Below are 12914 nucleotides of genomic sequence, written 5' to 3' on the forward strand. Positions count from 1 at the left end.
GGGTTACAGCACCTGCCACCATGCCCGGCTAATTTTTGTATTTTTAGTAGAGATGGGGTTTCATCATATCGGCCAGTCTGGTCTCTTTGGCCAGGCTGGTCTCAAACTCCTGACCTTGTGATCCACTGGCCTCGACCTCCAAACATGCTGGGATTACAGGCGTGAGCCACCGCGCCTGGCTCAAGTGCTACTTTTAAAGCTAAAAGCCCCACTTAACATGCTAGCGCACTCTGACGCACTCTCATATCCTTGCTTTATGGAAGGCAACTCTAATGTCAGTGCTTGCTAAATACAAATACAGGACTTTTGCTGTGACTGCCATGATTTAGAGCCAGACACTGCAAATTACATCCTCCATCTCTCGTGAGTCCTGTTCTTCCTTCCCAGGACTTTGATCAGAAAGCGCACCCACTGCTGAGTGCTGAGTGCTGAAGAGATGGCCTTGGCCCTGGCATTAGGCATCCTTGGCTTGAAACTCACTTCTGCTGCTTGTCACCTGTGTGAACTTGAGCAGGTACTTTCATCTTGATCCTCAGTACCAATGTCTGTCTTTGTCTGTTCAGGCTGCTATAACAGAATACCATAGGCTGGCTTAGTAACGACGAATGTTTGTTTTTCACAGTTCTGGAGGCTGAAAAGTCCAACATCAAGGCGCCAGCAGATTCATGGTCTGGTGAGTGCCCCCTGGTTCCTGGACAGCTGTCTTCTCGCTGTGTCCTCACGTGGTGGAAGGGTGAGCGAGCGCTGTGGGATCTCTTTTATGAGGCATAATTCCAATCATGAGAGCTCTGTCCTCATGACCTGATCACCTCCCAAAGGCCTCACTTCCAAATACCATTACATTAGGGGTTAGGATTTCAACATCTGAATTTAAGGAGGACACAAACATTCAGTCAATAGCATAGCAATATTGTCCTGGCTTTGTTTTGAAGATTCTGTGAAACTCACTTTAACTGGAGTAGCAGAAAGTTCTAACAGATCTTAATAGTTATTACAACGATGTGCTAGGCTTCATGCTGGTGGTGGCCAATATCTTCTTGCAGCTCTCAGTTCTGTAACAAATCTCCCAAGATGCTGTTTTCCAATGACTACAGGGTATTGATCACACCCAGTATCTGTATTTGCTCACTCCTGTGGCATTTCTTTCTTCTTTTTATTTTCAGTCATTCATTTCATTCCTCAATATTCTCTTTCTTTTACCCCACTGTATTTCATTTCAGTCCCTTGGTGCATTTCATCTCTTCTTTTACGTGTCTAGAGAATGTTCCTAACTCTAGTTTCTTAGGATTTTTCCAGGCACATCAGTAACTTTTCTGCATTTTAAAATCATTAAAACTTTGATGAAGTAAGAAAATGTCAAAATGCAAAATATCCTTTTAAGTAAATGAGTACATAAAGCTCACAATTTCAGGAAATACAAACTGCATTAGTTTCAAAACAGGTAACAAATTTAATGTTATACTCTTTAGAAATTCTAGCTTAATTTAAAAAATATTAAGTAAATGACTGTTTAGAAACACAGATGGTTCTTATAAATAGTTATGATCTACCTGTTACCTCCCGTGTCAATATTGCACAGTAAGGGGGTGGTTTTCAGGGGGCAATTGTGTGTTCATTGACTGGAGGGATGCACACAAGAGCCCTGGCCTGGTGCTTGGCACTCAAGGAGTTTAGGAAACAGGGGTTCCTCTCATGGCTAGTGTGGTCTATTAGCTGCTGCTTATTATTATTATTATACTTTAAGTTCTGGGATACATGTGCAGAATGTGCAGGTTTGTTACATAGGTATACATGTGCCGTGGTGGTTTGCTGCATCCATGAACCTGTCATCTACGTTAGGTATTTCTCCTAATACTATCCCTCCCCTGGCCCCCCCAGCCCCCGACAGGCCCTGGTGTGTGATGTTCCCCTCCCTGTGTCCATGTGTTTTCATTGTTCAACTCCCACTTATGTGTGAAAACATGCGGTGTTTGGTTTTCTCTTCCTGTGCTAGTTTGCTGAGAATGATGTTTTCCAGCTTCATCCATGTCCCTGCAAAGGACATTAACTCATCCGTTTTTATGGTTGTGAAGTATTCCATGGTGTATATGTGTATTAGCTGCTTCTTATTTCATGCCTAAGCTATCTATTGAGAGCCTACAGTGTACAAAGTGCTATAGTAGATAAGCTCAAAGTCTTGAAAAACGCATTTTGTGCTCCTAGAACTTAAAATCTCATGAGAAAAAGAAAACCTTCCTCCTAACACCCTAAGAGAGCCCTGGGCCAGGTGTGGCAGCTCATGCCCGTTATCCTGACACTTTGGTAGGTGGGAGTATTGCTTGAGTCCAGGAGTTCAACACCAGCCCAAACAACAGAGTAACACCCTGTCTCTACAAAAAATAAAATTTAGCTAGGCGTGGTGGCGTGTGCCTCCAGTCCCAGCCACTTGGGAGGCTGAAGTGGGAGGTAGGAGGATTTCTCGAGCCCAGGAAACAGGCTACAGTGAGCCAAGATCAGGCCAGTGCACTCCAGTCTGGGCAACAGAGTGAGATACTGTCTCAAAAACAAAACAAAACAAAACAAAACAGACAGCCCTGGCTGGCTATTCACTCTTACTTAGTGTCCTCTGCTCCTTCCTGAAAACAAAACTCTCCTATTATGGCTATGAGAACCACTGGGAGAAAAGAGAAACACCTGTGTTTTAGAGAACCTGTGGTTACAGAAATAAAGAAGGAGAAAAAGCAGTGAAGAGCAGAACAATTTAGGGAAATCAGTCAAACCACACTGCTCTTGCCTCAAACTCCGGCACACCAACCCCAGCGCCAGCCTTGCGATCAGCCACAGCCTCCAAGCCTTCACTGAAACTTGGCAATTACAGACTAAGTTAGCATATTCTTTTGAAAATATAATTGTATCGGGGAGAAAGGGGGGATTAAGGACCTATTGATCTCTTGCATAAAACTGGCCTGATAGTCAATAGATTGACTAGACAGAAATGGAGGGGAAGTGAGTATTTTTGTACTGTGGTTACTAACTCTGTAAGGCATTGGATATCTCTGATCTGGCAGCCCAAATCACTTAAGATAGGGATACAAGTTATTTCCTCAGTGGACATGGTTATCAGGACTGGCTGCATAATTTGTAGGCCACAGCATAATGAAAATGCAGGGCCCCTCGTCAAAAAAGTATTGAGAATTTCAAAACAGCAGAAGAGAATTAAACCAACCATGGGGCCTTTTATTCTTGAGGCCTTGTGAACTGTACAGGCCCATGACACTGGCCCTGACAATTGTTTTTTTTCACAGATAGTTGTCGCTTACCATTGGAATAATCAGGAAACTTCAAAAGAAGGTGTGATCTGAGCTTTCCTGAAAGACAGGTAAATTCTCCATTTTTCAAGGAGGAAGGATGGCATGAATCAAGACACAACAAGGAAGCAGTTTAGGCTGCATTTCCCTGACATCGGCTAGACCGTGTTTACTGGCTCAGAAGTTGTCATGTGGGAATAAGTCTAGAAGGATGGGTAGAGGACAGATTATGACATTGGAAGGCCATGGGAAACCATTAAAAATTATCTTAGTAATGTTTTTGGAAGATTTGGCAGTGGCATGTAGGATGCTTTGGGGCAAGCCCGCTCTAGAGGAAGACCAGTTAAAAGGCTCTTATTGTAGTTGAAGGCATTTATTTGTCCAGTGGTTATAGTCACACTGTTCTGAAATATTTCCTCCCTTCCCTTCTCTAAGAACTTGGAACTGTTAAATAACATTTACTGGAAGCCATTGGTTTGGACTGAGCTCCTGCACTAGGCCTGAGAGACCAAACCAGAATGGAATGACTCACGCTGAAGTTTGAGTGCCACCAAGCCAAAACTACGTTGTTTATCTGACCTTCCAAAAAATCAGGAGAGAGACAGATAATAGCAAATTCCCAAACAAGCCAGTAAGGAAGTTCCTTCTGCTTTAATCTTTACAAGGACAGTAACTTTGAAAGGACCAGTGTGCGTTTTGTTCTCTGATACTGCTTTCCTCACCCCTTTTCTGTCTAGAAAGCCCAAGTCCTCTGCTCTAAAGCATATTCTATAGCGTACCATGAAGCGTTGCCTGATTCTAGAATTGCAAATAAAAGCCAGTTAGGATCTTGACACTAAATTTGTTGTAATTACGTCTTTTGACAGTATCTGGCAACCACAAAGGACCCAAAGCACACTGCTGACAACTCTTGAGACCCTCTGAGGAATGAGGAGAGGTGCTGCTGACCCCTTTTGAGGTCTCCTGTCTTCCTCATGGAGCCCTGAGGGTTGTAAATTCCTCTCCTCTTGGGGATAACTCTGCACTGAGCCGCCGTCCCCACACCCTCTACCTCCTGATCTTTTTGGCTTTCAAACCCAGGGCTAGTGTGTGCTGTGAGAACACATGACCCTGGGCTCTCTACCAAGGGTTAGTTTATGCTGTGAGTGCTGGGGAAGAGAATATGACCTTTTGGGGTTTGCAGTGGCTGACAAATCACTGGCAAGAGTGGATGTCATGACAGAAACAGGACGGAGTCCTGGAGGGAGGCCTCGGGTGTCTGACTGGGTCTGACAGAAATTGGCAGTACATGGCAATTCTGCCATTTACTGTATGAATTTTGACTTTCAGAAATTCTTTGTAGGAATTTTGTACTCTATCCTTTTCCTTTTTTTTTTTTTCTTGCACACAGATCACTGTGATCACTAACAGTAACTATGTTGACCTTTAAGTCATTGTGGGATTGTTTTTGTGCACGGTGATGGAAATTTATCTTCAATTTCTTAAACATGGCTAATCAGTCAATTAATCATCATTAACCAACAAAACCACTGTATCCTCTCTGATCTGCAATGCCAACTGCATCACACTACATGTTTCTGGCTTGCAGATTCCATTCTATTGCTGTATTTCCTATCTCTGTGTCAATACCACTTTGTCTTAATTACTCTATTTTTGTAATATCTTATAGTATCTTGTCTATTACAACAAATAACCCCCAAATTTCAGTGGCTTAACTTAAAATTTCCCCCACTCCCAAAGATATTGGTTGGTTGGGAGGCTGGGGAGAGTCCTGCTCTGCACAGTCATTCAGGGACCCAGGCTTTTCCATTTAGTGGCTGTACCATCCCCTAAGTCTTCAGAGGCCTTCACCGGATCATCACATCAGCATCTGGCTGGAGGAGGGAAACCATTTACACCCACTTTACACTGGCCAGGTCCAAGCACTTCGCGTCATCTAAGTTTCAAGCAAGGCTGGAAGTGCAGTCTAGTCGTATGTCCAGAGGAAGAAGGAAATGGGTTTGATAAATACACTGTCTGCCATAATCTCACACAGGGACACAAAATTAAACATGTAACTAAATTAATCTCACAAAATTTTCTCCCAGTCTTACTGTTGTTTCTCTATTTCCTAGCTCTTTCATTAATTGGACATATATTTGTTGAGAGCCCACTAGATTTTTGTGGTAGGCAGCCTCTAAGACAGCTCCCAATGATACCCTTTTCCCCCATTCATTCCCTTTAAAATCCCTTCCCCTGGAATGTGAGCTGAACTTATTGAAATATTTTTAATGAATGGAATAGGGTTGAAGGGATGGGTGTCACTTCCAAGATTAGGTTATAAAAAGACTGTGGTTTCCATCTTGGTTGCTCTATGATTCCCTGTCTTTCTCTTTCTGATCACCAGCTACTGTGTCATGAGGATATCTAGGCAGCCATTGGAGAGAGTTCCATGGCCAAGGAACTGAGGTCAGCCTGCAAAAACCTGACTAAGTTTGGATATTACTGTGATTTCCAATTTACTGTGACTGCCAACAGTCACATGATGGAGCTTGCATATAAATTCTCCAGCCCTAGAGCCTTGAGATAAGCCCTGGGTAACACCTAACTGCAATCTCGAGAGTGACTTTCAGCCAGAGGTACCCAGTTAAGTCATGCCCCAAATAAATGTCTGTTGTTTTAAGCTGCTGAATAATGAGGTAATTTGTTTTGTGGCCCTAGATCATCAATATAACTTTATATTAATTACTGGGAATGAAAGACTTAACAAGGCACATTTTGCTTAAGGAATCACCATGTTCTCCCCTCAAGCATGAAATCTTAGGATCACCTTTGACTCCGACTTTTTAAAAAATGAGTTCCCTGTGGAGTCCCAAAGTTTGTAGTCCAATGACCTCCATTATCGCTAACTTCCACATTTGAAGGTAGCCCACACTTATTCCCTATCTTATCTTTGTACATTTTCTTTTACCTTCCTAATCATCTTACACTGCATTTATAGCAACTAGCCTCTACTCCAATAATGCTTTTTTATTTTTTAAGCAACTATAGTATATTGAATAATTTGTACAGCAATACACCATCATATCTTCTGGATGGCAGAGTGGGGTGATCCCTAATTGTGGCTCTAGCATAGACTGCACTAATGACCTTAAGTCTGAAGACCTCTTAAGGAGCCCAGGAGAACCATCTCTGGAGGTGACACAAATGCAAACTGATTTTCATCAAGCCACTCTTTAGACTCAAGCATTTTGTCTCCTCATGACTCCAAGAAAACTGTACTTTTCTTTTTTTGTGAGTTGGTGTTAGTTGCATCTTTACTCACTTTAAGGAAGGTAAATCTTTTGTTTCATTAATAAGGAGTGAGGAAACACAGGCATCAATAAAAGGTGATTCAAGGAAAAAAAATAGTATCAAACTATAGTTTTGGTTATTTTTTGTTTTGTTTTGTTTTTCCTTGACAGGGTCCTGCTGGAGTGCAGTGATGGTATCATAGTTAACTGTAGCCTGCAATTCCTGGGCTCGAGTGATTCTCCCACCTTAGCTTCCTGAGTAGTTGGGACTACAGGTGTGTACCACCACACCTGGATAATTTTTTCTATTTTTTATTTAGAAATGGAAGCTCACTATGTTGCCTAGGCTGGTCTTTAACTCCTGGACTCAAGTGATGCTCCAGTCTTGAACTCTCAAAGTGCTGGGATTCCAGGCATGAGCCACTGCGCCCAGCCAAACTATAGTTTTAAATGAGCTTTGCCGGAGAGAGAGAGCGCATCAATTGCTATTCAGCAGGAATGTGCAAAATTCCTTCTGTATGTTAGACAGAAAAAAAAAAAAAAAACAAAAACCAACATCAAGGGTTCCATTCCTGAAGATTTCATAAGTCAGTGGAGAAAGGAACAATAAGCAAATAGTTACAATGCAATAACCGAAGAGTTAAGGGAACGGTTATCAGTTAGGTTGATTAGAATGACTTCGCTTGCAAGTAGCCTGGGCAGATTTTATAGTTAATTGATTCCACAGCTCAACAGTATCACAAAAGACCTTGGAATTTTTTCCCAACAGCTTTATTAGGGAGTAATTTATATACAATACAATTCAGTGATTTTAAGTGTTTAATTCATCGAGTTTTGAAATATATACAGACAAGTTACCACCCCCACAGGGAAATATAAAACCTCCAAGCAAGTTTCCTCATATCCACTTGTAATCAATTTTCTATCTCCAACTCTTGTCCCACACAGCCCACTTTCCGTCATTATATTTTTGTCTTTTATAATATAATGCTATACAAATTAAACCATACTGTATGTAGTATTTTGTGGCAGGCTTCTTTTACTTAGCATGATATTTTTAAAAATTCATTCACGCAGTTGTGTATATCAGCTGTCATTCTTATTTATTGCCAAGTAGTATTTTGTTCAATGGATATGCCACAATTTATTTATTTATTTACTCCTTGATAGACATTTGGGCTGTTTCCAGTTAAGGGCTGTAGTGAATAATGCTACTATAAACATTGCATACCAGTGTTTTGTAGACGTGTGTTTTTATTTCTCGTGAGTATGGACCTAGAAATGAAACTGAGTGATCATATAATAAGAGGATGTTCAACTGTATAGTAAGATGACATAGTGTTCCAAAATGACTATACCATTTTCCTTTCCAATTCCCAACAGCAACGTGTGAGAGTTCTAGTTGCTCCACATCTTCACCAACACATGGTACTGTCAGTCTTTTTAGTTTTTGTCGTTCTGTGCATGCAGTTACATCTCATTGTTTTCATTTGCGTTTCCCTGGTAACTAACGATGTTGAGCATCATATAATATAGCATCTTTTGTGAAGTATCTGTTCAAATCTTTTGCGCATTTTAAAATTGGGTTCTCCTGTTATTTAGAGGCAAAATTCTTAATCTGTTTTATATATGTTCTTTATCAGATACTTATTTTGTAAATATTTTCCCCAAATTCCTTTTCATATATTTCTTGCCTTTTTATTTTCAATGGTATCTTTCAAAAACCAAAATAAGTCCAACTTATCATTTTTTTCTTTTACAGTTTATGCTCTAAGAAATCTTTGCCTACCATGAGATCATGAAGATTTTCTCATTTGTTTTATGGCTTTAGCTCTTACATTTAGGTCCATGAACCATTCTGAGCTAATTTCTGTGTATGATATGAGCTAAAGATTGGGGTTCATTTTTTTAAATATGCAAACATCCAGTTGTTAAGACACCATTTGTTGAAAGGACTGTCTTTTCCCCCATTGAAATGCCTGGAAAATTTTGTTAAGCATCAATATGAGGTCTGTTTCAGGGCTCTCTATCCTGTTCCGTCAGTCTGTAAGTCTAATCTTCTGCCAACACAGTATTATTATCTTGAACATTTTTGGTTAATGTTAAGTGACCCGATAGAGTCAAAGGTCTAAGCTTTTCTTTTTAATGGGAAGATTTTTTATTACCAATTCAATTTCTTTGGCTGATAGAGATTTATTTGCATCCTTTTTTTTTTTTTTTACTTTGATTCAGTTTTGGCAATATGTGTCTTTCAAGGAATTTTTCATTTCATCTAAATTACCAAATTAATTAACATTATGCTATTAATAATATTCTCCTATTATCCTTTTAATGTCTATAAAATCATTAGCAATGTCCTTTCTTTTATTCCAATTACTGTTGACATATGTATTCTCTGATGTTTTCCGGGCATTAAGTGCTGCTCGTGGCTGCGCCCTGCAGGATCTGTGCTCTGGAGAAGATGAGAGACCTGTAGAAGCCTGGTGCTGGGCACACTGCCCACACATCAGGAACTCACTTCTAAGGAAGCCATGCACATCATGAGCGTACCAGAAGAAAGGGAAAAACTCCTTGCTCTTCCAGGTGCCCTCTACTGACGTAGCTTAATATCAAGCTATATGGCAAAGAAAACCTGTTTAAAGGGCTCAGATCCATTTTCACAGAGTTGGCAAAAAGGGTGAATTTGGAGTTGAGAGGCAAAAACATCATAAACAGACATACAGTGGTTTGTTAGGCAACAAAAGCTAACTGATGGAGATGTATATTAGACCTTTGAGTTTATCTTCTAAGTCTTTTAACCTGTTTACATTTTTCCCATCTCTTTATCTTTCTATGTTGTACTCCAGGATATTTCTTAAACATCCAGGTCTTTCCTTAGTAAGTCCAATCTGTTGTTAACCTAGCAATTGAATTTTAAATTTCAAAAAATATATATTTTTATTTCTAGAGGAGCTATATGGATCTGGTTACATAGTCCTATTTTTAAATGATGATATCTTTTTAAAATATAATTTTAAAGACTTACTTTACCAGCCATTTCCAGTTCTACTGTAATATCAAGTTCTTGCTAATCTTTTTGTTTATTGTGTCTGTGGTGAATTGTTTCTTCCTGCGGTTTATAGTTTTTGTTTCTGAGCTCATTTCTTTAGGATTTTTTTTTTTTTTTTTTCCTGAGAAAGTCACTTGTATTTTCAACTAAGAAAATATCTTTGGGAAGTATTTTATATTTTATTCTGCCAGGTAACCAGAGATTTCACCAGTGTGAGACTAATTTTCATATTAAAATTTAGCTTGTAAATTTTCACACAATGAAGGCACTGTAAATTTTGACTCCACACCTCTGCATAATGCAGGTTTGGAACTTCAGTATTTCACTGGGAATCTTTTTCCTTTCAGGACCCTGGCTAGGGTACACTTTATTGTTGTTTTCTTGGGAAAATATAGAGTTTTTTTAAATCCCTCTTCCATTGAAAGGATAGCTTCTCCAGAGTCTTAGTTTATTTTGGGGTCTTAGTTCCAGCTCTTTACCTCGTGTGGGCCCAGGATGACACCTCCTGCCTTTACTTGAGTATTAAAATCCCTCCCCTAGCCTTTGGGGCCTAAATGCAAATCCAATTCCTGACCTCATCCCAATATCTGAGACCTCAAGTTATAAATTTACTTCTCATTCTGACATTAAGTTCCTTCTTTATTTCTGGTACTTGAGCTTTTGAGCTCAGCTATGCATTTTAAATAATTTTGCTATATTTTATGTAGTGTTTCTATGTGTTTGTGGGGAGATGTGATAAAGAAAGAGTAGGGTCTGCATTAGCTAAATATGCCATGTTTCTGGGACCTGAGTTTTAGATCTTTCATCATTTTAGGATTTACAACTGAATGTTTTAAGTGACAGAGAAACATGATCAAATTTATTTTATAATAATTCTGGTAGATCTAATAATGTATTGTAGAAGAAAGTGACTCATGACTTGGGGATCAGTTAGAATGCAATTGCAACAGCCACATTTTTTAAATGTTGAGGAAGTGAAGGGTCTCCCTTCTCCCTACCCCACTCAGATAGAGTCCTTTTCCTATCGCTGTGCAGTAAAGAGTGTGAACTGTCATGGTCAAGGGAGGCTTAAGGAGGAAATGACAGCTGCTCCTATCTTTGAAGGATGGAAGGAAATTACTTAGATGGTGTGAAGAGGAAAGAGCCTTCCTTTAGGTTGGAAAGGCACAGGGTGAAGCCAAGAAAGGGCAATGGTAGGAATGCAGGTAACTCATTAAAGGACTGGGTAGGAAGGCAGCTGGGCCAGAGTGGAGGGGCCGAGCAGGGCCAGTGGAAGGCAGTTGGAATAATCAGTTGGAACCATCTTGGGAAAGGTGTTCAATCTTCCTACAGGTATTCTCACTGTTGGTGATTAGTAATTACATTTTTGCAAGAACTGTACTGGGCTTTTCCAGGGCTGAAGTCAAAATATATATTTATATATTGTTTAGATTGACATAGAAAGGAGGTTGGGTCCAAAAATGTAGTTGTCCCAGTTTTCAGATCATCCAAATGTTGTGTTGCCATGACAACTGCATTTAAATTTCAGAAACAAAGTAAATGTTTGGCAGGTGATTTAAATCGTCTGCTTCTGACTACATCAAAACAAACAAACGGTTGGTTTGCATGCTACCAGCTGCCAGTTTTTACTTGATTTTAAGATTATTTGGTAGAGGGTAGGATACAGATGGATGTTTGATTTGCTTTATATTTTTTTAAATGAGATTCATTTTAGAGTTGTAGACCATGTGAGTATTTAGAGGAAAACGTCAGGATGCTTCCTTTATTTTTTCCACTAAATGTTGCAAAGCCAAAATTATATCCATGGAATAATGTTTCACAAATGTGCTTCTCCCCACAATGATCAAATATTTTGGAGGGTTTGAGTAACTGTCACATCTGTTGAAGATAGGCAACTCAGTAACCTACGGCACATGCAGAAATGGAGGAACAGAAATAAGGAGGTGATGGCTTTACCAACCAGAGCAGAACAAGAAGCCAAGGAAAAGAAATGCCTTCTATTTTTTCTTTTTAAAATGATGAGAATTTATAGAGTAGCTCAATTTTAGGCTAACACTGTTTCGGCTGTTTATCCTTTCTTGTTAAGAGTCTGATGAAAGAGATAGCCATAATTTTTATTAATTTTTCTGTATGAAATTCCAATAAAATATTCAAATAATAACTTTCAACTCACAGATTACAGTGGGTTGAGTGCCTATTACTGCGACAGGTGCTTGCTTCATACCCAGCCTGTGGCCAGGAAAAATTGATGTACGTGTGAAGCCACAATAGATAGCCCCGATCTTACACTTCTGGGTATACTCAGCACCTGACCTAGTGCCTGACAGAGGATAGGCACTCAACAAAACTTTGTTGAATGGTTGAAAATACATGTAAATGAATACGGAAGAAGGTAGGATAGACTAACATAAACTTATGTTTAGATAATAGAGTATACAACAGGGGCTGTAGACAGGCAAATTGAGTGAAAATATTATCCAGAAAAACATTTTGAGCAAAATGGAGTGAATCTGTTTTATTTCACCTCCTGAGGTGGGAAAGGTCTATTTATTTAAACTTCTATAGTTTCCAACTTTTTATTTGTGTCCTGTGTTCTGTCCTCATTTGTGGTGGAACGTGATGGACCTGGCAGCTCCACTGATCACAGCACATTCGACGGTTGGGTCCAGAGTCCCCTACGTCTGGAAGTTGGAGCAGACCCTCTCACACTCTGGGAGCCCACATGGAGGCAGGTAATTGGCAAGGCGAGGGGCGGCAGTGTGTGGGTGGTTTATTAGAAAGTGAAGCCTGGAGGCATGTGAAGGATGGTCAGCGATGGTAAAGAAGGAGCTGGGAAGAAAGAGCAACCAGGAGGTTCAGGTAAGAGTGCAGGTGAGAGACGATGAGAACCTGGGTCAGGATGGCGGCCCCAGGGATGGAGGGGAGAGACACGGGAGATGGTGGGATTGTTGACTGCTGGTACACCAGTGAGCCAGAGGGAGGGTCAGGATGAAGGCCAGCTCCTGGCTTGGGTGATGAGCGGCTTGGGATGCAGTCACCCAACCTAGCCAAGGCTAGAAGTGGAAAGTACTGGGTGTGTGTCGGTTGGGAGCTACCACTTCATTCAGTCACAAAACCATGCTTACACGACTCAAGCCTCCAAATCTCACCGAGGCCTTCCTGCTGAACTTACAAGTCCTTCGTAAAGAAAAAAAAATTTTTTTTTGGTTATCTGTAACTGTAATTGTGCCAAATGTTTATCTTTTTAAAAAGCTATGCAGCACCTGTCTCCCTCCCTGCTTCTGGGGCACCCCCCGCATGAGTGTT

General features: G+C 40.3%; 1 long non-coding RNA gene across 1 annotated transcript; it reads left to right on the top strand.

Annotated features, from left to right (window-relative positions):
- The first annotated feature begins 387 nt into the window (after window positions 1–387).
- On the top strand, window positions 388–12343 carry LOC103240791 (uncharacterized). Its single transcript, XR_500145.3, has 4 exons — window positions 388–514; window positions 623–673; window positions 3285–3358; window positions 12241–12343. It is a non-coding gene; the product is annotated as an uncharacterized lncRNA (long non-coding RNA).
- Window positions 12344–12914: the final 571 nt, after the last annotated feature.

This window comes from Chlorocebus sabaeus, chromosome 13 (genome assembly GCF_047675955.1).
Source record: "Chlorocebus sabaeus isolate Y175 chromosome 13, mChlSab1.0.hap1, whole genome shotgun sequence".
Classification (NCBI taxonomy): Eukaryota; Metazoa; Chordata; class Mammalia; order Primates; family Cercopithecidae; genus Chlorocebus; species Chlorocebus sabaeus.